The sequence below is a fragment of the Aethalodelphis obliquidens genome, unplaced genomic scaffold, assembly GCF_003676395.1.
Source record: "Aethalodelphis obliquidens isolate GAN/ISIS:26980383/991018 unplaced genomic scaffold, ASM367639v1 scaffold1, whole genome shotgun sequence".
Taxonomy (NCBI): Eukaryota; Metazoa; Chordata; class Mammalia; order Artiodactyla; family Delphinidae; genus Aethalodelphis; species Aethalodelphis obliquidens.
The window spans coordinates 23,621,360-23,647,037 of NW_020837945.1; positions in this window are offsets into that span (position 1 = coordinate 23,621,360).

Genomic DNA, 25,678 nt, shown 5'->3' on the forward strand with positions numbered 1-25,678 from the left:
ATCTATCTATCTATCTATCTACCTATCTATCTATCTATCTATCTATCTATCATCTATGTTTGCATCTATCTATCTATCCTATGCATATATCTATACCATTATCATTTCTTCTGCTGTTTTAGCCTGGAATTTATTTTAATGGTTTTCACAATAAACAAGATGTTTGTTGTTGGTAGATATTTATTTTGCTTCACACATTTACAGAACCTATTTACAGTTATCTTCAGTGATATAGTTCACTAACTTCCTGGAATCTCAATCTCTTTAAAATAAAATTTTGATTATGGCCACAGAATTTTTTTCTTAAGTGAATACATTGTTATACAAAATTGTTTTTGACTTTTTTATTATTTCAATTAGTTTATTCTGGTAGTTGGTTTTTATTAGCTATGTCACTCAAAATACTGTGCATCTTTAGATTTGTATTGCTTTGTCTAATATGATGAGAGGTGATCTAGAATTTCTTGTATTTTGGAACAAATGATATTGGAATTCCACCAAAGTTCCATAAAAATCTAAGAACCACACTCAAATCAGCTTAAAGTTCCAATAATATAGATGTCAATTTTTCTGGCTGTCTTCATGGGATATTTTGCATACTTGTAATTGTGTCCGAAATGAACCATAAATTAAAATCTGAAATGATAAGCTATGTTGAAGTATTGAATTTTTTAATTCATTTCCCCAATTTTCCAGTGGAAAAACTATAGCTTACATGTAAAGTGGAATAAAAAACTGACGTAAAGTATCAGTTTCTTCTACAAAATAAAAGCCATTCTGAGATAAAGAGAATTTTTCTTTACAAAGAAATACCAAGCTAAAAAAAATCAAAACAAACAATTAACATAGGCTTCACAAATTTAGTCCTTTTCTTATCCAGTCTGAAGTCCCTTTATAATCACTGCCTTCCCAACCACTTCCTTTTAAAGAAAAAGCACAATAAGCAAGAGATATTCTAAATAATGCTTGTTAAGCCTTCCTCTTTCCATAACACCATACCCTTATATAGTCCAGAGAAACAGAAACACACGTAGATAAATTGTGAAATATCATCCAGTTTTTCTTATTTAAGATATAGAATAAAAGTATGCCAACCTTTTAGTGAGTTCCTAAAGATTTTGAGCTTAACTTTTGTAACTTAAAGTTAACTGAAACATGACCTAGATAATTTCTGCTACAGTGTATGCTCCCAATTTTGCTGCTGACAGAATACCACTATTTTATTTTAAACAAATTTCATGTCACTTGGCTTATCTACTTTACAATTTTACCAAATATTAAATACTCTTTTATCTTCATCACTTGCCTCATATTGCATTGTTGCTGTAGGTGTGTATGGATGTGTGTGTATTAACATTTTCCTTCTTCTCCATCTCTTTCAAGTATCAGTGGATATTTTGGGAGTACAGTGTTCAGGTTAAACTCTATTTATTACCCTTTTATCCTTTATACTCAACTCCTCAATCACTTGTTATAGTCTTCACTTTACCCAGTGCATTTTGATAAGTAAATCATCAAGCTGAGAACAAGATGGGGGTACTTATCTTCAGTGCCTGGGATAAAGTTGATCATCCTTCTCAGCTCAGGGTATTCTTCTCTAATTTCATATTTTCATCACAAGCTGTCAAACTCAAGAGAAGGCCCCTTGCAGAGTTAGAAATCACCTCCCAAATCAATGATTCAGTGGGCAGATGGACACATTTGTCAAATGTCCAACTCCAAAATGGGAGTTTTTAAAGGAAAGTTGAAGCATGTTTTTGAAAAAAATGTTGGAAGTTTTTTTTTTTTTCCTTAGAGTTATTTTATTTCTTTAAAAACTATGTGAGAGTCTTGTACCCTCTAATTCTATAGAATGTTAAATATTGTGAACTGTATGTTTAAAAGCATAAATAATATTCTTTTTTTTAACCCCACGTTTATTTATTTATTTTTGGATGTGTCGGGTCTTTGTTTCTGTGCCAGAGCTTTCTCTAGTTGTGGCAAGCGGGAGCCATTCTTCATCGCGGTTCGCGGGCCTCTCACTGTTGTGACCTCTCCTGTTGCAGAGCACAGGCTCCAGACGCGCAAGCTTAGTAGTTGTGGCTCACGGGCCTAGTTGCTCCGCAGCATGTGGGATCTTACCAGACCAGGGCTCGAACCCGTGTCCCCTGCATTAGCAGGCAGATTCTCAACCACTGTGCCACCAGGGAAGCCCAATATTCTTTTTAACTTAGGGAAAATAAAATAAAAAACATATTGTTTATGCATGCTTGATGACAACCATCACTATACACATGGATAGTATTTGCTATTTATTATACTTTGGATTGAAAAGTAATGAAAGAGTGAGAACAATCATTATGTTAATGAAATGTCAATGAAGCACGTTTGCTTTTCCCACTTGTAATGAAAATAGTCTTACTTCATCTATTAGATTTTAACAGAAGTCAGAGAAAATCGTCGATGTTATGCAAATTATTCTAACTACCATATTATAAACTTCATGTATGACTTAAGAACTCGTTAACTAAATACAGCAACATTTATGGAGTTACACTCTAAAATTATATCTAAGAATCTTTTCAAAGATTGTTCCACTGCCTAATTCACCTACTAGATTTGTCTTTTTGAAAACTACTAGCATCCAAATAAGATCTCAAAAATAAGATTTATGGGGAGCACAAAACCCATTATATCCAAGATCACCTCTGCTACAATCACTATTGCCAGGCAGAACACACGGGAAGTTTGTTTGGGTAGTTTTTCCTCTGCTCCCAGCTCTAACATATACATCTACTTTCTACAGTTAAGCAGAAGTTGAAACAGGTAGGCATGTGGGTTCAAGTGAAATTTCAGAGTCTACTGGAATTATAATATTCTAACAGAAAAAGATATTACGTGATTTTCCCCTTTAGAGTAAGATCATATAAGAGTGTGTCTGGTCATTTTCTTCAGCAAAGATTTGAAGATGGCCTGACTAGTTAAGCTAAATCTTTTCTCTGTTGATATTGGGAGAGCATGACCATCATGAGCTATTGTGTAGCTTCCTTCTGCATCTTTATCAGGGTGCTAGACATGACCACTGAACTCTTACTGATCCACAGGCAGAGTTTACGCCACCACTTCTAAGAATGGCAAAACTAAAGACACATTGTATTTAATTGTGCTCAACATGGAGTGGACAAAGAGGATTAACTCTCCATCACAAGTACTGAGCAAAAAGAGAAAGGAAGAGCAAACAGAAGATCGAGCTTCTGGAGGAAACTGCAGCAAAAATTTCCAAAGGACTTTGAAATGGTCTCAATTATCAGTGTTTCTGCCTTTCACTTTTTGTATGCAAATTTACATATCTATAAGTTGTACATAACTGATATCAATGCAAATGATAATGGTCTATAGACATATAATTTTACCTGACTTACTCACTGTCAAAAACAAAATGGCTCAAAACACTATGAGAAACAATTAAAAAATCAAGACAAAAAACTGTCTTTTTTAAAAAAAAATAAATGAAATTGAGAAACTACTAGCAAAAACTAATAAAGGTAAAATAACAGAAGACCCACATTATCATTATCAGGAATGAAAAAGGATTTCACTACACATCCTGCAGCCTTGAAAAGAATAATAAGGTAACACTACAAACACCTTTATGCTCAATTCAACAACCTGGAAGAAATGAACCAGTTTCTCAAAGGCCATGAACTACTATAATTCAACCATGATAAAACAGATAATCTGAAAGTTTAAAACAACTAAAGAAATTAAACTTGCATTTAAAACGGCCACAAAAAAGAAATAAACAGGAATAGATGTTTCACTCAATAATTCTCTCAGACATGTAATGAAGAATTAACATCAAAACTGTAAAGATGAAAGATCCAAATACCTGCTAATAGATCAAGTTGTCTGCTCCCAAAGACCATTGAGTCTTCAAAGAAAACACCAGAGATATAAGTAAAAGAGGTTATGAGGGGTTTAACAGGAGACTTATTTTCTTTAGACTTGAGTAGACTGTGTATGGTACTCAGCATCCACCTGTCCTTGAGTGTGGGATCTTGACACCCCTCCATTCTACTCTCTACCTCTGTCTGCCTAAGTTCTTTTTTTCTCTTCTTCTTCTTTTTAAATTTATTTTTTGAATTTCATTTTATTTTTTTTTAAATATAGCAGGTTCTCATTAGTTATCTATTTTATACATTATTAGTGTATATATGTTTTCCCCATCTCCCAATTCACCCCACCACCACCCACCTCCCCCACTTCCCCCCTTGGTGTCATATGCTTTTCCTCTATATCTGTGTTTCTATTTCTGCCTTGCAAACTGGTTCATCTGTACCATTTTTCTAGATTCCACATATATGCATCAATATATGATATTTATTTTTCTCTTTCTCACTTACTTCACTCTGTATGACAGTCTCTAGATACATCCACATCTCTACAAATGACCCAATTTTGTTCCTTTTTATGGCTGAATAATATTCCATTGTATATATGTACCACATCTTCTTTATCCATTTGTTAGGTTGCCCAAGTTCTGAGCATTGTTTAGCTTAAATCTCATGCTGAACACCAGATATGGTGATGGGGCTTGATGGACAGTAAAAACTTGCTTCATGACCAGTCAAGGTGAAACTGAACAGAACTATAGTGGTGAATTTTCCTATGAGATTGAAAAACAGTGGACATACTGACACTGACACACACTCCTTTATTCAGCAAAAATGTATTAAGTGCCTAGTATATGCCAGGCACTGTGCTCAGGCCTGGGTATACAAAGATTGATCTCCCTAAACTCAACAGAACAAAGAAACTGGATCAAGAGCAATCACAGCAGAAACATAGAAATATGACATAGCACAGTTCTGAAAGAAAAAGATGAACCATTCCTGAGTTAAGAGGCAGTTACAAAATTGTTTTGCAGTTTTGTGTGTTGGAGAATAAATCTCCTAAGACTTATCTTTGACCAAATCTCTTCCAATCTTTTATTTTTTTTCTGAAACACCAGTAGGTAGGATTATAGAAATAAAGTTAATAACATCTATAATTTTAAAAACTGAATTTTAAAAACTTCTAGAGAGACAGCAACCAAGAATTTGCTACAATTTCAGTACAAATCCCATACTCTTTAACAGCTCATTTTGAGGAGTCAAGTATGTTCAGAAAATGAAAATGAAAGATAAAAATATCATTTAGGAAGGCATTTTGGTTTGCCACTTTTGAATAAGAGGTTTAATTATTCTACAGTGAGTAGAAAATGACGTTGTTTTCAGAGCTAACCTTATGTCCTTTGGATTTTATTGCATATATGGTATGGAATATAGAATGAATATATTTCACTTTCAGGTGTACAGTTTTGAATCTTTGTGGTCCAAAGTGTGTGTATTTGTGTGTGTGCATTTGCACCTTTAATACAGAGTGTCACAAAAATAGACCACACAAGTATAGTTGTGTGAAAGGATTTCAATCTAAAATGGAACCTCATTTTTATTCACACATGAGCTCTCAGAAGAATGGAACTTAAGAACTGAAAGACTGATGTCCATTAAATGCCTGATGTATAAAAGTCCAAGACTTATCTCCTGACTATTGAACACCCACCAAGAATATTTCCCCATCCTCAAGCCAATGAACTTACTGTTTGGACTCTGGCTGGGCTTTCCCCTATTTGCACTCCATGCCTATAAATCCAATACACTCTTAACCCTCACTGGACTCGCCTATAGCTGGTGCCAGCATGCATTTCCTGAATTGCAATCCCTCTGCTATTACTGAATAAACTCAATTTTTGGTAATTTGAACTTGTCTCAGTGTAACTCCTTATTTAGGCTGACAGTGGTAAGTATCCTTTTTTTTTTTGGCTGCGCTGCCGGGCATGCGGGATCTTAGTTCCCCCACCAGGGATCCAACCCGTGCCCCCTATAGTGGGAGCGGAGTCTTAACCACTGACTGCCGGGAATTCCTGTAAGTATACATTTTTTTTTAAGTATACATTTTTTTTAGATGATTTGAAATAATTACAGAAAAATGTCTCTAAAAAAACCTTATTTCTGTTTGGTTTTTCACATGATACACTATGTACCAAATTATTATATACAACATCCAATGTAGCCGATTTTCTTAGTCCTTTCTTTCCAATATCTTTAGGCTATTTGAATTTCTTTCTCTGCTATTTAAAAAATCTTAGAGATTGGATCATTTATCTATTCTAATAACAACATCCAAGAAAGTAATATTCCTCATCGTACTGGACTTTCAATTAAGCCAAGTAGTGTAAGGTCAATTCAATATTGTAATTGGGAAAAGATTGTTTTATTGTTGGCTGCTTTTGGCATATTGCCCATGGACTATGCGCCAGATTAATAAAAATATTCAGTGTTTGGTGTCCCTGATATTTCATATCTTTGCTGATCCTGAACCAGGGTCAGTATCTTCTCTTTGAGGTTTGAAATTCATTTCTCCCCTGGAGTCAAATCTCAAATTGATGTGACTTGACTGTGATGAGTAAATTGATAGAATTGATATTTATCAAGTAGATTGTTTTGGGCATATTCATAAAATATTTATTATATTTATAAAAAGAGACAGAATCCCTTTAATTTTGTTTCTGGTAGAAATAAAGGGAATTTCAAGCTATTTCTTTCAACAAACTACAGCTCATGGGCCAAATCTGGCCTGCTGCCTGTTTTTGTATATAACATTTTATTAAGTCACTGCCACAACCCTTCATTTGCATATTGTCTTTGGCTGTTTGGGGGCTACAAGATCAAACAAAATAATTGTTATAAAGCCCAATGGCCTAAAAAGCCAACATTTATTTACTGTTTGGCCTTTACAGTAAAAGTTTACTGAACTAATAAGTCTGAATTTTAGTTTGTTCCCTAGTAACTTTCATTAATAATAATACAAATAATAACTGAAAACTGTACTATAGGGAAGATGCTGTTCTAATCACCATACATTTATTAAATTATTTAATATGCACAACTAATATTTAAGAACCAGAGGTTATCTCAATATTAAAGACGATAGGACTAAAACATATAGAGGTTAATTAACTTGTCTATGGTCACACAATTAACTAATAAGGGGCAGTGCAGTGTTTGAAACACTAAGATCTAGTTCTATTGCCTACACTTTAACTGCTATGTTATTTATGTGACGGTCAGATGAGATCATTGTTTAAGCTTTGTTTTTATCTTGAGTTCATTGTCATCTTGAGCTTATAAATTTTGTTACTACATTCTACTTTTTAACCTGCAAAACTGCACTGTGTCAAGAGTAATATTTCTTTGATAATATATTATCATACTAGTGAAGTAACTCTTTAAAAAAAAATGCCGATATATTTAAGGTTCATCTGATTCCCTGCTATTCTAAATATGAGAAAAGTATTCTTTTGCACTTCTTTTTTAGCAAAAACAGTAAAACAATAGTAAACATAACTCTGTAACACTTTCTAATATTTTATCGTATCAGTTTATTTTTACAAGTCCTTCGAAATTTAATAACTAACCAGAACATTGGCTTATCTAGAATATTTCATTTGCAACCACTCCAATGAGTGTTTTTCATCCCTTTATATAAGAATGGGACCATCTGATGATGGCTTGGCTTCTTACTATCTTCTATCTTGCTTCCTGCATACTCTCACTGGTTTGAGAGTATGCAGGGGGGTACTTCCTTAATCTATCACCTTCACTTGAATCTATGGCTTAGGTCTGCTACTGATAGAATCCTCCTGGATATTGTAGAAGGGAACCAAGATACAATCAAGAAAAATTAGGATGCACTCCAAGCTGATACTTACAGATAAACAAATGTTTAAACAAAAGGAGGAAAGGCCATAAAACAAGAGCAGTAACAAAACTCTAAGCAAAATATCTGACACTTTTGTTTCTATGATCCTCCAGTATATAGCTGTGAGTGAAGAAACAGAAAGAGGAGAAAGACCATGAGTCTCCCTGACAGAAATATCTTCTCAGTATATATGTTCTTTTTGTTTATTCCTGCCTCATTTTTTTCTACACTAACGCTGCTTTGGCCTAATTTAACTTGAGTTTATGCATCTGTGTGTTTGTGTCTATGTGTGCTTCTGTGTGTCTTTGTAGTTATAAAAGTATATATGTACTTGTGTGTGTATGTATGTCTGTGTGTATCTACACAAAACACTTATTCCCACATACTGATTTTTTTTCCTTTTGGTAAAAAAGAGCAAGTAAAGAAGGGAACAGAAAAATGTAATAACTTTTTCATGTTATTTTTCCCCAATATTCTCAAATTAAAATTACAATATTAGAAGAACTACTACATTTAATACTTAATGGTTCTTGGAATATTGAAATAGATTTTCTTTTCTCTGTATTCATTATATGTTTTTCAAGGTATAGTTTTGTAATAATCTTGATTTCATAATTTGTTTTCAATTATAAATGTGAATGTACTTAAGCACTAAAGAAATCCAGGAGCTTCAGCAGATATGTGACTAATGAATGGGTTCTCCTGAAGATATTTTATAAATAGGGGGAGTCAATGCATTACACACTACATGGAGAGAGCATTTCCCCTCCTGTATTACACAGAATGATGGTCTTCCCATTGGGACATTTCTATCATTCAGATGTTCAAAGGAAACAACAGGTGACATCTTTATGGTCCAAGTGTCCTAAAAGTGTCATTTCCTAAAGTTGATCTGCAGAACAGATCTATGACCCAAGAGTATTCCCTTTCTCAAATGTCCTTCACAAGGGACTTTTCTCCTGATTTTCCAAGGAATATCATATTTTACTCAGGTCATTTTATTTTTATGCCTTGCAGTGCAAAATCCTTGGAATGTGATCATTCTTGTCAATATTATATTTACAAGGAAGGATTAAATGAATCAAATGCCTAGTAACAAAGCACTTTTCAATTTAGGTTATTCTCGAATCATTACTTTAGCAAAATTGAAGGAGAACTTAATCTAGTTATCCACTTATAGATATTTAAACATTTTTATGATAAATCAGAGTAAGATTTGGATATAATTTAGAAAAACCTTAAAGAAGTAAGTTACACCACTATAAAAAGTTTTGTTCTAGTCCATTCTACGCATTTATGGAGACATAACTTTGTGGTGCTTCTATTTGTTAATAATAAAAGTGTCGGGGGTAGAATTAATACTGGAATCATATCTCATTCTGATAACAAATAATTTGTGTCCATGAATACGTGTGCTGACTGGTAAAACTAAAGCTTTCCTCATACCATTAAAAGCTATACTTTCAATAAAATATTGTCTTTTAATATTTAATAAAGATAAATATTAAAAATATTCATTTAGCTTTGATCAGTTCTGTGCTATTGCACATCAATTTTTTAACACCCAAAGGATTCTTCAGCTTTTTACCAAGATGGAGTTACATATGTGGGTCTATTTCTGTGTCCTCTGTTCTATTCCATCATCTTTTAACTAATATTGATACTACCTTGATTTATGTGGCTTTATAGTAAGTCTTGAAATAAGATAGTGTGACTGCTTCAACTTTTTTTCTTTTTCAGAGTTGTTTATGCTATTTTAGTTTGCCTTTTCTTATCAATTTTTGAATTCAGATCGTAGTTTTCTACAAACATTTTTCTGGGAATATCACTTGGTTTGCATTTATTCTGAAGACAGATTGAGAAAAACTGACATCTTTACCATGTTGAGTCTTCAGCTTCATGAACATATATATGCTGAAAATACAAAGTAGGTGTCCTTCCATTTCCTCCTCCAGTTCTATTTTTTTTTTCCCTTCTCTATCCTGCTTGGTAATCCAGGACACTGACCTCTATGGACTGTATCAAGGCCTTCCTTATCCTCTGGATTTCAATTGGCTTGGGCCAAAGATAGCAACTATGAGAGATCAAACAACAGAAAATGAGGAAGGGTGAGTTTCTTTACCAAAGGCACAGCCCCTATTGGGCAGCCTTCTTCCACAACTACTTTTGCTGAGTTTTTGTCCTTCAGGTTTACAACTGGCAACATTATCCACTATTCTTCATTGGACCCTCTTAAGTCTGCCAGAGCCTTTAAAATTGGCCCTCAATTAAATTTTCTTAAGTTGTGCCTTTGGAATGTGCCATCACTTCAATGCCATGACCATATCATTGTGTATATGTTTTCAGGTATACTGTTATTTTAAAGCAATGTGAATTTGATTACATACACACAGAGTCTCTACTATTGGTAAATACACTTACATATTTGTGACTTAAGTCAGATGACCAGTATTCTTTAATGCATACTTTCATTTTTCAGGGCACAGTTATGTTTTTATATAGAGAAGGATGTTCATTTGAATTAATAGATTTCCATGTTCCACAAGCTTTCTCACAAACAAAGTATTATGTTATATGCTATGAATTCTGAAATTGTATAGCACATCTAATAGAATATGTTACTGAATTCAGGTTCAGCTGCTCACCACTCGAAAAGCCAATACTCGAGAGACAAATGCTGGTAGGAATGGAAGTTTGCTTTATTCAGGAGACCAGCAATTTGGGAAAAAGGTGGACTCATGTCCCAGAACCAACTGTGAAGATTCTGCTTGACCATGACAGTTTTTAAGGGAAAAGGGGAAAAGAATCTCAGTGAATCATCAAGGGAGGAGGTTGGGTTCTGTGTCATTTTCCATTGTGTGCAGACTGGCTGACTCCTCCTGATCTTTCTTCAGATGTTACCTTGCCTGCAGAGTCTGCCTGCAGAATTACTAGGGGGGCTGCAGGGAGTAGAGCGCTAGTCATTTAACTACTTAATTCTTCATTCCTACTTCTTTTAATCTAGGAAAAGAATCAACAGGTTAGGCAAGGCATTGCGTGCATTCGGTAGAGCTAAAGTCAGGAGTTAAGTTAAATGTTACCTAGTGATCTCATTTTTATAATTAAGGTTTAAGAGGAACAGAAATAGGCAAGCAGGAAAGGGGAAAAAAGCTGCTTACAAATAGGTAAGGTGAAATTATTAATTCTCCCTGGATCTAGAAATTTCAAATTGTAAGACCAAGAATTTCAAATGTAACACACTTTCTAAAAATAGAAATTTTTGTAGATGTAAAAAACTTTTGTAGATGTAAAGTGTTATATTCTAGTTATATTTTAAAATGTGATCTGTAAAATTTAGCTTATTAAAGGTGTGTATTACAGAGTCACATTTGGAAGAGAGAAAATTGTGATGAAACTCATATAATGTGTTCTATTAAGCAAGAATGGATGTGTTGCATTGAAATGGGAAGTATTAAACGTTATAAACTGGCTTCATTGTAATCAGAACCTTGAGAAGACAATGGAGTACAAAATAAGATAACTCAAGAAGATAAAAAGCTAATGTCATCATTTTTCCACATATCTGAATTATCACTGATGAGAAACTCCTAATTAGCATTTTAACCTTTAAGCAGATAATTCAGCAAAACTTTCATTAGTAGTAGATCAAGAAGAAACTGCAAATTAAAATGCAATTTTCTGACTTGTTACAAACTGCTTACTGAATTTAAGGATAGCTATATATAATTACATAATATTCATTATCAATGAAACATGCTTATAGTAGACTTATTCAAAAATATGTTACAAAGGCTATATAAATTAAAAAAAAATTAAACTAGATTTTTATCTTTTCCACAGTAATCAAAAAGTTAATTTAATGTAGAGTTGTTTAAAATGAGCTAAGGAAAGAATATGTACTATTTGTTCCCATTTCATAAAATTTTAAGTACTGTGTTCCTTTTAACATTCAGTAATTATTATTGAGGTTTGGCAATAAAATATTTTTAAGAATAAAATGAACAAATTTACCCTTCTTACAATTTTTTCCACCAGTTTTTGGAGAATGGGTAGTAAAGAAAGTTTATTGTTTTCACACGTTTTTTATGAGTGGGCATGGAAAATGATCAGTTCCACATCTGACCAGTTCTGTCTTAGTTGTTTTGTATAACTATAAAAATGAATCTTTGCAATGTCAAGCTTGCAATGTGATTATGCTTATCACTAGCAGCCTTTTGGAAAACAGAAATATATATCCTCCTTTTACTGATTGATTTCTTGTCTCTCAACAAATTGAAGTGTAACTAATGATGGCAATGATTCTGGCCCTCAGGAGAACTCCAGTGGCTACGTGCATTTATGATGGCTACTGTTTGCTATTCCTGCCCTTTTGAAAAGCCCAAGGCTTTTTCCCTGGAATAGCTAGGATCAGTAAATGCATCCCATGATTGTACTCTATCAGTGCTTGCATGGTAGAATAGAGCAACACAGTGAGAAGATTAAAAGTATGACTGTCTTTATCCCAAGTCTTACTGACACAGATTTACTACAAGAAAATTAAAAGGCAAAATTCATTTCACAACATCAAGACTAATAGCTTGATATTGGATAACAGTAAGAGATCTTATTTTAAAATCTGGTACCAGTGTATCATTAAGGTGGATTAGCTATGTGAGGCTTAAGGGTACTAAAATTTTCAAGGCTGCCACTGACTTTAAATTGTATATTTTCAGAACTTAAGTTTCATATGTTTTGAAGTGAGAAAGTTAAATCTAATGTATTATCTGTAATATTAGTAAAATTTTAAGAATAACTTTATTTTTCTTATATGGAAAACTTTTAGTAAGTGTATACTACATTCCTAAGAATGAAAGGTGCCTTTTTCTGGTGTTCAGTTTTTTATATTGAAATGGGTCACAGGCATTACATAAAATTTGAGAAATTATTTATATGATTAGAAGTCCTAGAAAATTTTACACTTTACCTTCATTAAAAAGGAACAAAAACCAAAAACAACAACAAAAACCTTCTCTTAATTTATATCCCTCAACCTTAAGTATCTATTTCTTCTGCTTTTTGCTTTAGCACCAATGTAATCAATATGTGAATTTGAACTATGTCAGCACAGCTTGTGAAGAGGAAATACAGCATAAGATTTTAATGATTAAATGTATATATCAGAAATAGCCAAATATCCTTAAAGAAGAAATGCCAAGCTCTAGATCTGGTCTCAATGAAACCAATTATGGTGCATAAAAATTTCATTTGCTTTAGAATATTTTCATCTAACTTTGTGCCCGGCCTATCTGAAGAGACTGCAGATTAGGGAAGAATGTCACTGAAGACTGAAAATCTTTCAGAAAATGATGTTCAAAATACGAGACAAAGTTAAGATTAAAGAACTGTGAAATAGGTAAAAGGAAGAGAAGGATGAAATAGTAAAGTCGGTAGGGAAGAAAAAGAGCCTAGGTTTCAGAAAGTGTCATTCTGTTAAGCAGTCAGGTTTGCAACTATGTTAGACATTCCTTTTACAATTTCCATAACAGGGACCCACTCTGGTTACCTTCATTAATAGAGATTCATCCTATGTATATAATGAAGTAAGAAGGACAGAAAATAGTTGCTACAAAACTAAATCTCACAGGAAATTGCAATAGAATAATCGCCACCAGGATGTGATGCAGTTCTAGCATACTGCAGCAATGATGGCTCTAAACAATTATTCCCCTAGTCCTATTTGCGGCCACTTTGTCTATTTGTCCTGTTCTCTATTCCTCTTACCACCTTACTGTGATACCAAGTATCTGTTCTCTCTACTTTCTGACATCCCTTGGCTCTTGACTGGTAACACTTCACTTCTGCTTACTCACTCAGTTTTCTATGCCTCTCCAATTTTGACCACTCTACTCTCTACTAACTTTCCAAGTGTTCCATGTCCAGACTGTCAAAAGGAGAGATCTGGTTGAACCAGCCAGCCAGTCACATCCGGTTTAAAGTGTTCCTTACGGGCAGAGCAACTTACTGTTTCATGGTCTACTCTTTAAGCGTGAGGACTCCTGGGTATCAGGTATAAATTATTGTCTGAACATCTAAGTGCATATGATACAAAGCATAGTTTGATATGGAATTCTCTTTGAAAAACTCTAAAATTGTAATGGATGCTGAGAAATATATGACCTTTCCTCTGACCACCTTTAGGTACATCTGTCTATGCATGCCCAGTGTCTAAAGAGAGTTGGTTAATTGGAGTAAATGATCCAAAGTCCCAGATTCCTTTAAATTCTTGCTGCTTCTTTTAGAAAAGCAACATATATGTTTTAATAAACAAATTTATATATGATGATTTATTTAAAATAAAAAGTGGAAATTCTCTGTAATCCACCCTGAGAAAATTACTAACAATTGGTTGTATATTCTTTCTTAGATACTAAGCATGTTATAAAAATATGATTTTTTTAAAATTGGGATCATAAAACTACAATTTTCTGTAACTTGTAGATGCATGTTCATTTAATGGCTACATAATATTCTAAATAGTGTTATACATTTAATTATTTTTTTGGTTTTTTACTATTACAAATAATGCTTTTATATATACCTATGTAGTTATCTGTTTATATATTTGTGTAAGAACTTCTATATTATAAAATTCTAACATGAAAATATTGGGTCAAAGATTTTTTATAGATTAAGTATTCATTAATTAGGTACTTAAAATATATCGTATTCTGTGTGAGATGATGGTAATAAAAAGGTGAAAGTATTATATACTTTTCTTTCTTATATTTCTCTTTCACTGTGTTTCTCTTTCTTGTTGGTAGTTTCAACCCCATACTTCATCACCCATAGATGCTCTTCTGCAAAACAACCTCACTCTAACTGCATCTAACAATCAGCCATTACTGGGCTTTTCTCAAGATTGAAGTGTGTTATAAGAAGAAAGAAAGAAAAAAAAAGAATGAATACATAAATGAGCTACTGTGCTCTCATGGTTAGCAAATTCAATGGTTGCTAAAACCTGCTGCCAAACTCCCTAGTTTTCTCTTGTTTTGCTCTACTTGTTGGCAATTATTCCTCATTCTTCACAGAAAGTATTCAAACTGACTGTTCTCCATGAATCTTTGAATCCATACCGTCTTTGAGCAGATCATCTTGCCCTGCCCATCACACAAAAGAAGCCATGTGATCAAATATATCTTAAAAGTCTGGTATTAAATTGTAGTCTTTTTTCCTTTCTGTAAAAACAAGAGTGTTATCATTTCCTTAATCTAAAGGTTAAAAAAATAGCAAAGAGCAGGGTCTTGTGTTTCCTGAAGAGGACAGGTGATGGTTGGTAAAGGAAAAAAAAGAGAAGGGGAAATCAACAGAATCTAACCTTCTCTTTTGTGTATTCAGAACCTCAGTCTTTCCACTGTTCCTGAGATGAGCATCCCTGGAGTGCTGTCTTACACACACACACACACCAAAATAGATAAATAAATAAGTAAATAAATAAACCTAAAACAACAATGTCTATTTAATAATTCAGAAGTATGTATTTCTACAATGAGAACTTCAATAGTTATGAGGACTGGAGGTTATTCAGGGTCACTAATAAATGACTGTTCTCACTTCCAGTAAGAAGTACAGGAAACTGAACTAAAACCACAAGTTCAGTTAGCACAAAAACAGTAAATGAAGTTACCTTCATACTTAAAGTGTCTGATATATCACCTTCACAATAGGAATATATAGGAGAAGGATACTTTCTTCGTTTACAATTGTTTGTTTCTCTTTTAATTTCTGTTTTTACTCTAGTAGTTGAGCAAGTCTCAGTGAAAATTACTAATGCCTGTTTCACATACCTTGTCTAATATAAAGTTAGGGGTGGCTATTCAAGTGTACCTCATGCTCTTTGCATAGGACCTCAAAAGGATTAAACACCTACTATGTACTGGATACTCTTCCAATCATTAGAACAATCTTTGGCATTGTATCTGTATTTGACACATATATACTGAGATTATGTAGGATCTCTGAAAAGCAGAACCTGAAAAAATAGAAATATATTTGCCTTTACTTTTTACAAAACTGTATTTATCTTCCTCTGATTATTGACCTATGTTGGTTTTACAACATAATGAATCTCTAAAATAGGGTTTTATTTGTTGGCTGAAAGCACTGAAGAGGAGACAGAATACATGGCAACACATTAGAGTGAATTAACTTTCCATTAATCTCTGTGAGATCATAGGAACATTAAATCTGATCCTGTTATTGAAAGGGCGTCTGAGAGGCAAAAGCTGAAGTCTCTTGCTAGACAAAGATTTGTAAAACATTACTGCTTTAAAAATAAAATTCGTATTATGGCTAATGTAAACAGGAAAGCTAAATGAGGTGTGAGAGTTTACATTAGAAACTGTATGTTGTCTACTGAATTCTTGCTTCCATTGGGCAGCATAGTTACTTATTGGCTAAGCTACAAGATGAAAGAACAACGGGTCCTTTCAGTAGAAGAAATGGAAGGTGGAAAGAAATCCATTTATTGATTCAAGCACTGGATGATTAGGTGAGTGAGGAAAAAAAATTTTTTTTTTCATAATGATGGTGAGAACACTTAACATGGCCTACCTTCTTAACTTTTTCAGTGTTTAGTACAGTATGAATAAAGAACTTGTGGTCATAAATACAATGGGATATTATTCAGCTTTAAAAAAAGAAGGTATTCCTGCCAAATGCAACAACATGGAAGAACCTTGAGAACATTATGCTAAGTGAAATAAGACAGTCACAGGAATAATACATTTTTAAGCCATCAAAATTTAGGGGGTTGTTTTTTAGAGCAGCTAGTTTTGTCTTTCCTAACACAGTGAATATGTGCATTCATTGAAAACGTACATTCCTTATAAGTGGTCTTCTTGAAATACTTCAAGGGGTTAAAAAAAATGCAGGATTCCTGATTTCATGAAGCCTCTATTTTAATAGGAGGAGGGAGGCAAAAAAAGAGTTAAGTAAATAAATAAACACACCTTGTTTCTTAGGAATCTAAGCATCAATAAGCAGAGTGAAGTGAGTGACTGAGGATAGCATGGTTGTATACTGAGGATGTTGCAGCAACACATGTGTGGAGAGGTGGTGATCAAAGGTGAGTAGTGTGGAGAGAACTGCATGCCAAAAAAAAAAAAATGAGGGTGGAAAAACACCTAGGGCTTGGATGTGCTTGGCTGTTAAATTAACAAAAAGGTCAGTGTATCTAGATCCTACTAAGGTAAGAATGGAATGAGAAGGTGCTACAAACCAAGACTTGAGCTGTACCAAGAGACAACTCAAGGAGTACCATCTAGTAAAGAGGTTGGAGTTTTATTTAAAGGCAATGAGAAACCATTAGAATGTTAAGCAAGGATGTTATTCACTTTGGTTTATATTATATAGATCATTTTTGTCTCTGTCATCTAGTTGATGGTGAACTACAGTGGAATCTTGGATAACAAGAGAATTCTGCAATTTTCCAGGCAGGAGATGGAGATGGCTATAGCCAGGGTACTCACCGCACAGGTAGAGAAGAGTTGTTGATCATAAATTTTATATGGAAAGCAGGTTCACAGTGGAATTTGTAATTTCATTTCCTCAAATATTATTCAGACAAAAATTCTATTATTAAGAAGCAGAATGAAATATTTACCAACTACTGATACTTTTCAGAAATGTTTTGGTACAGATGTAAGAATTAGGTATATTTGGTAATCTTCCTATATTGAAAATTAAATAATAAATTTCATAAGTGAGGAGATCATTTTACATATGATTTTAAAAACTCTCAAACAGGGACTTCCCTGGTGGTCCAGGGGTTAAGACTACATGCTTCCACTGCAGGGGGCGCAGGTTTGATCCCTGGTAAGGGAACTAAGATCCCTGTGTTGCAATGTGGCCAAAAAAAAAACTGTTTAAAAAAAATCCTCTCAAACAAAAGGCAAGTGCAATGGGTAAATGGTTCATCAGTATTTGTATACCTTTGTTGTCTATATTTAATTGAGTACATAGAGTCGCATAGCTTTGATAACATTTTTGTCTGCCCTTATTGAATTTCATTAACTATGAAGTGCTTTTAGAAAATAACAGACTGACAGACATGGAAACTTTACACAGGAAGCTTCAAGCTGTAATTTTTTTTTCTTAACTAGAATGCTATCTGGATTTTTATCTCTACATGAAAAAAGGCATTAATACTTTGGTACTCTATTAAAATGTAATGTTACTCTGATGAACTAGGTAATGGGCTGACATCAATACATCAAAACAATGAGTTTCAGGAGAGATTCAAAAGGGTTTATGAACTTAAATCCAAAGGTACTGAACGCAAAATGCTAAGTAGTGATTAGTAACAGAATATGGAATTTGAGAATGTTAATGTGTGCATATGAATTAAATCTAAAGTGGCCTTAGAATTATTTGAAAGGCTATGTTTACAGGACACTATTCTATATATTAATTTATGTCAGGTAAAAAAATTCAAAATAATTATATACATATGAGTCATGGAATTTCTATCAAAGATCTATGTTACTAAATTTGCTGTTTTCATCAGTTTTGTTTAAAGAATACGGTTGTGCAAATATGTAATTAGGCAGTTGACTAAGTGCACAACAGAATGAGGCAGATCTATAAAACAATTCATTTGGATAAAATAGATTCTAAATTTGGGGTATTATTATGCTTGATGAGCTATGGTGATTGAAAGCAAAGTCCTGATTCACTGGATAACTATACAATTGCTTTCATCGTTGGGAATTTCCTCTTTTTTTCCTCTCTTGTTAGGCTTGTTCTAAGATCTCCTGTAGCTTAATTTACTGGAAGCATCAATAGTTCTCTTCAATACATAAGAATGCAGTAATTCATTCCTAACTTTAATCATTTGGAATCGACTAGATGTGGTCCATAAAATGCTGAAGTATAACTATGACAGGTAACAACCTTAGCAGAGGCAGTGAGCTATAATTACCCAGATGTAACTATTTATCTTACAGTTGTAGTAAAAATACAGAATAAACTTGTGTTCTTAGAGTAAATGTATGTGTATGCATTTATGTTTCTGCGTGAATTTATGCAAGCGAGTCAAGAGCTCAAAGCTATTTGTCACAAGATGAAGAAAGAAGTATACAACTGATTCTCATTATTTGCAGCAGTTATGTTCTATAAAGTCACCATGAATGCTGAATTAGTGAATACTGAATCATTATTCCTAGGAATATACAGTGTTGGATTCCTGGAAGCCTCTAGTCAAAACACTTTATCAACTCATCAATACATAACCTTGTTTATGTGTGTTTCTTTTCAAAGACACCTTATTTAATATATATTGCTGATTCATTAACATTGACCTCACAACCAACCTGTTAAGTTATGTCAGAACTAAACTTACCTAAACACACTTGTTTTCTCTGTAAGGTACATCATAACCTTCCTGCACTTAGGAAAACTACAGAGCACTACAGCACTATGCTTAAGAGCCATTTAAACAGCTAGAATCACTACTGCCACTACCAACAAAAGACAGAAAAATGTGGCACTACTTATAATGCAAAAAGGACATATTTACAGTGTCAGAACTGAGCAGAGAATCACCTTGTTTGACCTCAGCCGGGAATGTGAGCATCAGGCCACTCAGAGTTTTCACTGTTCTGTGCATGTGCAAATGGAGTGGAGTTATGGCTCCATGATTCCTCCTATGTTGACTCATGTCAGTCATAAGTTCTACTATGGGACAGAAATTGGAGGAGGTATGTTATCCATCAATTCAAAAAACAGTGATTAAGCATCTATGTTATATTAGGCAATTATATGTTAATTGCAAGTATGTAGCAATGAAGAAAATAACCATGGTCTTTGGGGAGTAACAACTTACAGTGCCTCATCAATTACAGTGTTCAAACAGCTGATGGGTTTTGTACATACCTGCATGGATCTGCTAAGATTCCTCTAATGACTATTAAAAAAATCATTATATTTAAACAGAAATATCCACTGGCTTGAAATATTTTGTGATTTAAAAACCATGGCTGTCATTTTTAAATCAGTTGAGAAAAGGAAATTCCAAGGCAGCTGTCTTCTATCATTGAAATAGTCTGTTAACATCATTGTTAGTGAAATATTAATTACTGAATTAATACTGATACGTCTTAGTTCTAAGTAGGATTGACTGCTATAGATAGCATAAAAGGTGTGTACCATGTCTTTATAATCTGCATGTAAGGTAAAAGGACTTACTGCATATATTTTGGATTTAAAATTTAAAGAGAGTGATCTGGAAAAAAAAGCTGAACAGACCATAAATTGTACACATACACACTCCCCCCGCACACACACAAAATAGACACAGATATATGAGTGTGTATAACAATTTAAGATGAGTTTTTATGCTTATAGAGCATATTTTCGGGATCTGTAGTATGTCAGTTAAGCTTTACTCTTTTTATTGGTGTACAATTCACCAGAATTACTACCTGAAGGCAGGAATACCCATCTGACTTTATAATCAAGCTCTGACCTAAACTTTGCCCAAAACTTTACTTCTTTCTCTGTTCATATATTTTGCTAAGCCATGAAACTTGGGATACGATTATTATATGTGGAAAATCACCATTATTTCACTATTGATTTTGAAAACGTAAAATTAAAAATGAAAATACTCTGAGTGTTGTCAATACTATTATCATCACAAACAAATGTCAGAGTCCAAATGAGAAATTGTATGCTTGAGACATTTTTCAACCAAGCATCACAGTCATTTTTGGTGGGTATCAAGGAAATATTTGCAAATATTTGGAATATTTAAGCATTTTTTTCAAAGGCAGCCTTGAAGTTTAACTGACAGACCCAGAAAACTAAAGGACATCTGATAAAAACTTATAATATTGTATTGTGTGTTCTGGGATTAATATTATTTTAGGAAATGAAATTAATCACTGGGATATTTTTAAATTTTTATTTCAGTGTTGGAGAGGGTGTGGAGAAAAGGAAACCCTCTTGCACTGTTGGTTGGAATGTAAACTGGAACAACCACTATGGAGAACAGTATGGAGGTTCCTCAAAAAACTAAAAATATAGTTGGCATATGATCCAGCGATCCCACTCCTGGGCATATATCCAGACAAAACTATAATTTGAAAAGATACATGCACCCCTATGTTCATAGCAGCACTATTTACAATAGCCAAGACATGGAAAAAACCTAAATGTCCATCATCAGATGAATGAAGAAAGAAGATGTGGTGTGTGTGTGTGTGTGTGTGTGTGTGTGTGTGTGTGTGTGTGTGTATACACACACACACACAATGGAATCTTACTCAGCTATAAAAAAGAATGAAATAATGTCATTTGCAGCAACATGGATGGACCTAGAGATTATCATACTAAGTGAAGTAAGTCAGAAAGAGAAAAACAGATACCATACGATATCACTTATATGTGGAATCTAAAATACGACACGAATGGACTTATCTTTGAAACAGAAACAGACTCACAGACATAGAGTACAGACTTGTGGTGGCCAGTGGGGAGGGGAGGTGGGGGAGGGAAAGATTGGGAGCTTGCAATTAGCAGATACAAACTAGTAAATATAGGATAGATAAACAACAATGTCCTACGGTATAGCATAGGGAGCTATACTCAATATCCTGTGATAAACCAGAATGGAAAAGAGTATGAAAAAGGATATATATATAACTGAGTCACTTTGCTGTAGAGCAGAAATTAACACAACATTGTAAATCAACTATACTTCAATAAAATATTAAAAAATAAAATATTTCACAATAAACAATTGCATAAAGTTTTATGAAAAGAAATTATTTATCACTCTATTCAAACTCTATGTTGATCTCACATTTAAACCACTTTATTTACATAATGTTAAGAAAGACGTGTTATTATCAGAGGGGAGCCATATCATTTTCTAAAGAACTTACAGGTATTTTTAAGAAAAAATAACTGAATTTCAGAAAAGTCAAATATAATTTTTTCAAAAATGAGGATCAATATAAATGCTTCTATATACCTGAAATGTTTATAAATGAGCTTGTACATAATCAAATTAGTAAACATTAATAGAAATAAAATGATTAATACAAATTCTATTTTAAAATAGACTGTGTTATCTAACTTTGCACAAATTACTTTCTTCCTATTGTCTATCAACTTCACCTGCCTTCTCTGTAGGAAAGTTTCTAAATCCACTTTGTAAATACAGTGTGACAACAATGACTTAAAAGATAAGAATAAAATATGTTGTCACTACTGATGTGTTTATATTACACCTGCATTGAAACTGGGACAAACGTTTTTGTCTTGAAAACAAACCCAGTTGAGCTTGAAGCACTTGTCTGTTTCAACCACTGAACCATTAAATTTTTAACGACTTTAAAGTTTTAAATTATAAACAACTTTCTCAAGTTTTTTTTGGATTCCTGTAAAAAGTGGATTGATGTGAAAAAGAAATACATACAAAGAAGAAAACAGGAAAATAAGATAATTTATTTTGTTGTTTGTATTGACATTTTCCAAGTAACTTAAAATAATAAGTTAGGCTGTTTAGAGATTTTAATGGAGGAATTGGCAAAAAGATAGATAAATCATTGTTTTAACTTCCAATGATTAAATGCCCCAATTTGACTTTGGGGTCATTCCCATGATGGCAATTTCAAGTAAGAAGTTGCTTATTATATGACTAATTTGAAAGTATTTTAAAGGGATGGCAATGATTTTAAATCTATTTCTTTTCAGAGCTATCTGAATTTTTTATTTATCAGGGAACATCCAGGTAAACAAACTCACACCAGGTAATTTAACAGAAGGAATTTAACATGAAAACTTAATTCCAACATTTTATAAGAGGAAAAGGGCAACTAGGGGAGAATGAAGACATCTCCTTCTTAACTACAGGAGGTTCTTACCACTCTTAGGACTGAAGAAAGACAAAGAGGTGGTGGTGGTACCAGCTTCAAGGAGTTAGAGCTCCTAGTCAACGATGGGATCAAAGCAGATGTGCTTGTCAGGAATGGGGACCCTAGTGTGGTGGGAGCTGAAGACGTAGAAGAGATGCTTCTGCCAGAGATGCTAGCCAAGGAAAAAAAGTGTGAGAAACACCTGCCCTTTGAATTTCCTTCCTTCCCCAAATCTCTTGCTAGTGTCTCCCATTGACTGAACCTAGCCTGAAGTCAGTGGGCAAGGGATCCTGGGAAAAGCGTATAGCCCCCGACTGTTATGCCAAGAAGAGGAGGGGCAAAGCAGTAAATGGAACTGAGAGCAAACCACTAACACAGTCTTCTAAAAGCTTGGATCTATTTATGTCTCTTGCAATTTGTTAAAGTATTGAATGTTCCCCACTGCCTACAGTAAGGAGTTAAATAACCCTACTCAACAAGACCATCAAGTACCTTTGCAGTCTAGCATCAGTCTAATTGTCCAGGCTGGTCTTCTGCCACTCCCTGTCTTTCAGTCTAACGTAGAGGTAAATAAATGAAATACGAGTTATTTATCACATAGAGTAACTTCAGGTCACTAAACCTTGTTTACGTTATGGCTTTTGCATAGAATGTTTTTCCTGGCCCTCCCCCTGACCCCAGCACTTTATCCCATGACTGTCAACATCTTAGGAAATCAATTCAAACATATCATTTCTGCAGAAATTATTTTGAGATGCAGATAGAATGACTTTATAGTGATCAGCCATATCATTAGAATAATATTTATATTATTAGTAGTAATATAGTTTTCTTTCCTTTAATAAATTGAACTCCTTTAAGACAGGGACCAAGTTAAAATGCATAGTGAATGGATTATTGTCAGTTCTCAGTAAGTATTAAATATATGAATTAATTATGTTTTTTAGAATCTAATAAATTATATTTTTCCAAGAAAATTTCCAATATATTAATCATTGTGGTGACTTTCTTTTTGCACCTATGGGATCAATGCTTTGTAATAATCAAGGTTTACACTGAAATATAAAAAAAACTAAAATATTTAATTTTGTCACTAGCAATCTTTCTTACTTGTATTTTGTCAAACTTTCTCTTTAAAAACATCTTTTTTCTAATAAAATAATATTTTCAATCTAATATGGTTGGTAGAATATCATTTTCTGTTATTCACAAACCAGTAAACAATCAAAATACCTGCAGGAATCAAGGAAAAATGATCATGGGCTTTGCCCTTTATTAGTCATAGCTATCATTTGTTTTCTACTCCTGTCCATTTCTTTTCTGCCCAGAGACTGAATTAAGAAACCCTATGTAGTATGTGAGCCCAATTCTCCAGCCATAAATGACTGAGTTATGGATAAATTTTTGTTTCAAACTGAGAGGAAATATCCCTTAGAAATGTCTGCAGCTGCTCTCCCTCTAGCATTATGTTTGCATTTCAGTCAAGAAGAGGAAGTACTGATGCCTTTCCAAAAGCAAAGTTTTTTCAGTAAATTCCTATTAAACTTTAATCTGTATTTCATTGGGCAGAAATATGTTACGTGATGACACTTAAAACCAACTGAATGTACAAATCTTAGTGCTGAAATCTCAGAATAGTCATCGTAATCTCAAAGTTTGTTTCAAACTTTGCAAGCATCAAGTGTCAGTCAAAACTGAGAATGAAACACCAATGAATGTTGAATTCTCATTCTCTGCTATTTTTACTGTACTGTTTCATTTAAATTTCCTACACACTAACTTCATTTGTGCAATTGAAATAAAATTGCAGTATATACATGTTAAAAAAAAGGAAATGAGAAATTATGTTCTTGACGTTTCAGTCTCTACAGTAGAGAAAGGAAATTGAAAAAAGAATTAATACTTTATTCTGAATGAGCCAATTCATAGTATCTAACCAAACAATATGGAGATTTGGAGTTAAGAAACATAGGGAGATAGTAGGGGACATTTAAGGCAATGAGGTCACTTCTCTAAGCCACATGCCAACACAGTAACCAGTGCAAAAAGTAAGAATTTTGCAGAGGAATGTGGTATATGGAGATAAGAGTGAAAAGAGAGCAAAAAGGAAAAAGACCATGGGGCCTCAAAGTAAAGAGAAAAAGAGAACAGCTGTCTGATGTTTCATTTGTTAAGTAGCCCAGCTATAATTTGAGCAATTAAGATTCCCAAGATTCATTAGTATCCTCAAAAAAATTGCCTATACTTAGGACGGCCTGAGAGGTATTTTGTTTCTTTATAGCCAAGCTTCCTGATTTATATAAGAGCTTAGATGAGAGTAATATAAGTGGAAAGTCTGGCAACATCTTCACTGTTTCTTTAGAATGTGCTCCTACTCTCATATACTCTATGAACATACAAGAAAACCCATTGAATGAGTATATGTGTTACATTTGCTACTATTTTCTCCATTTAAAATTATCAGCAATCTTATGAAGAACGCTTTTAAAGGATAGTTTTTTCCAGCCATTTAAACATGTAGCTAATCATTTAGCATTTAATGTAAATCAGTCAGAAGCAAAATTAAGAAGAATGAAATGCAATGAAACATCTGTACTTATTCTAGTTACCTCAATGTACACTATTTTAATTCTTAGTAATGTCTCCTCATATAGTTTCACTTGTAAATATTAGGATCTGTGAAAATGCAGCTAGAGTTTATCACTTATTATTCTCCTAGTATCATTTGTTTCTCCTACTTGATATGCTTCATCATTTGTTTGCTATTGAACCCATGTCTATGGGATACTAGAGAATCTAACAGCTATGCATTAATCCAAAGGTTACCTGACAGATTTTAGCAGTTCTCCCTGGGAGGTCCTTTTTCTCCCTTATATTTTTTTGAGCATTCTTCCTAAGGCAACACATTTGATAATAAGAACAATACATCTTTTGGAAAAGAGGCATTGGAATGTCAGGAAATAGTACAAAACGTAAACTTTAAAAATATATAATCTATC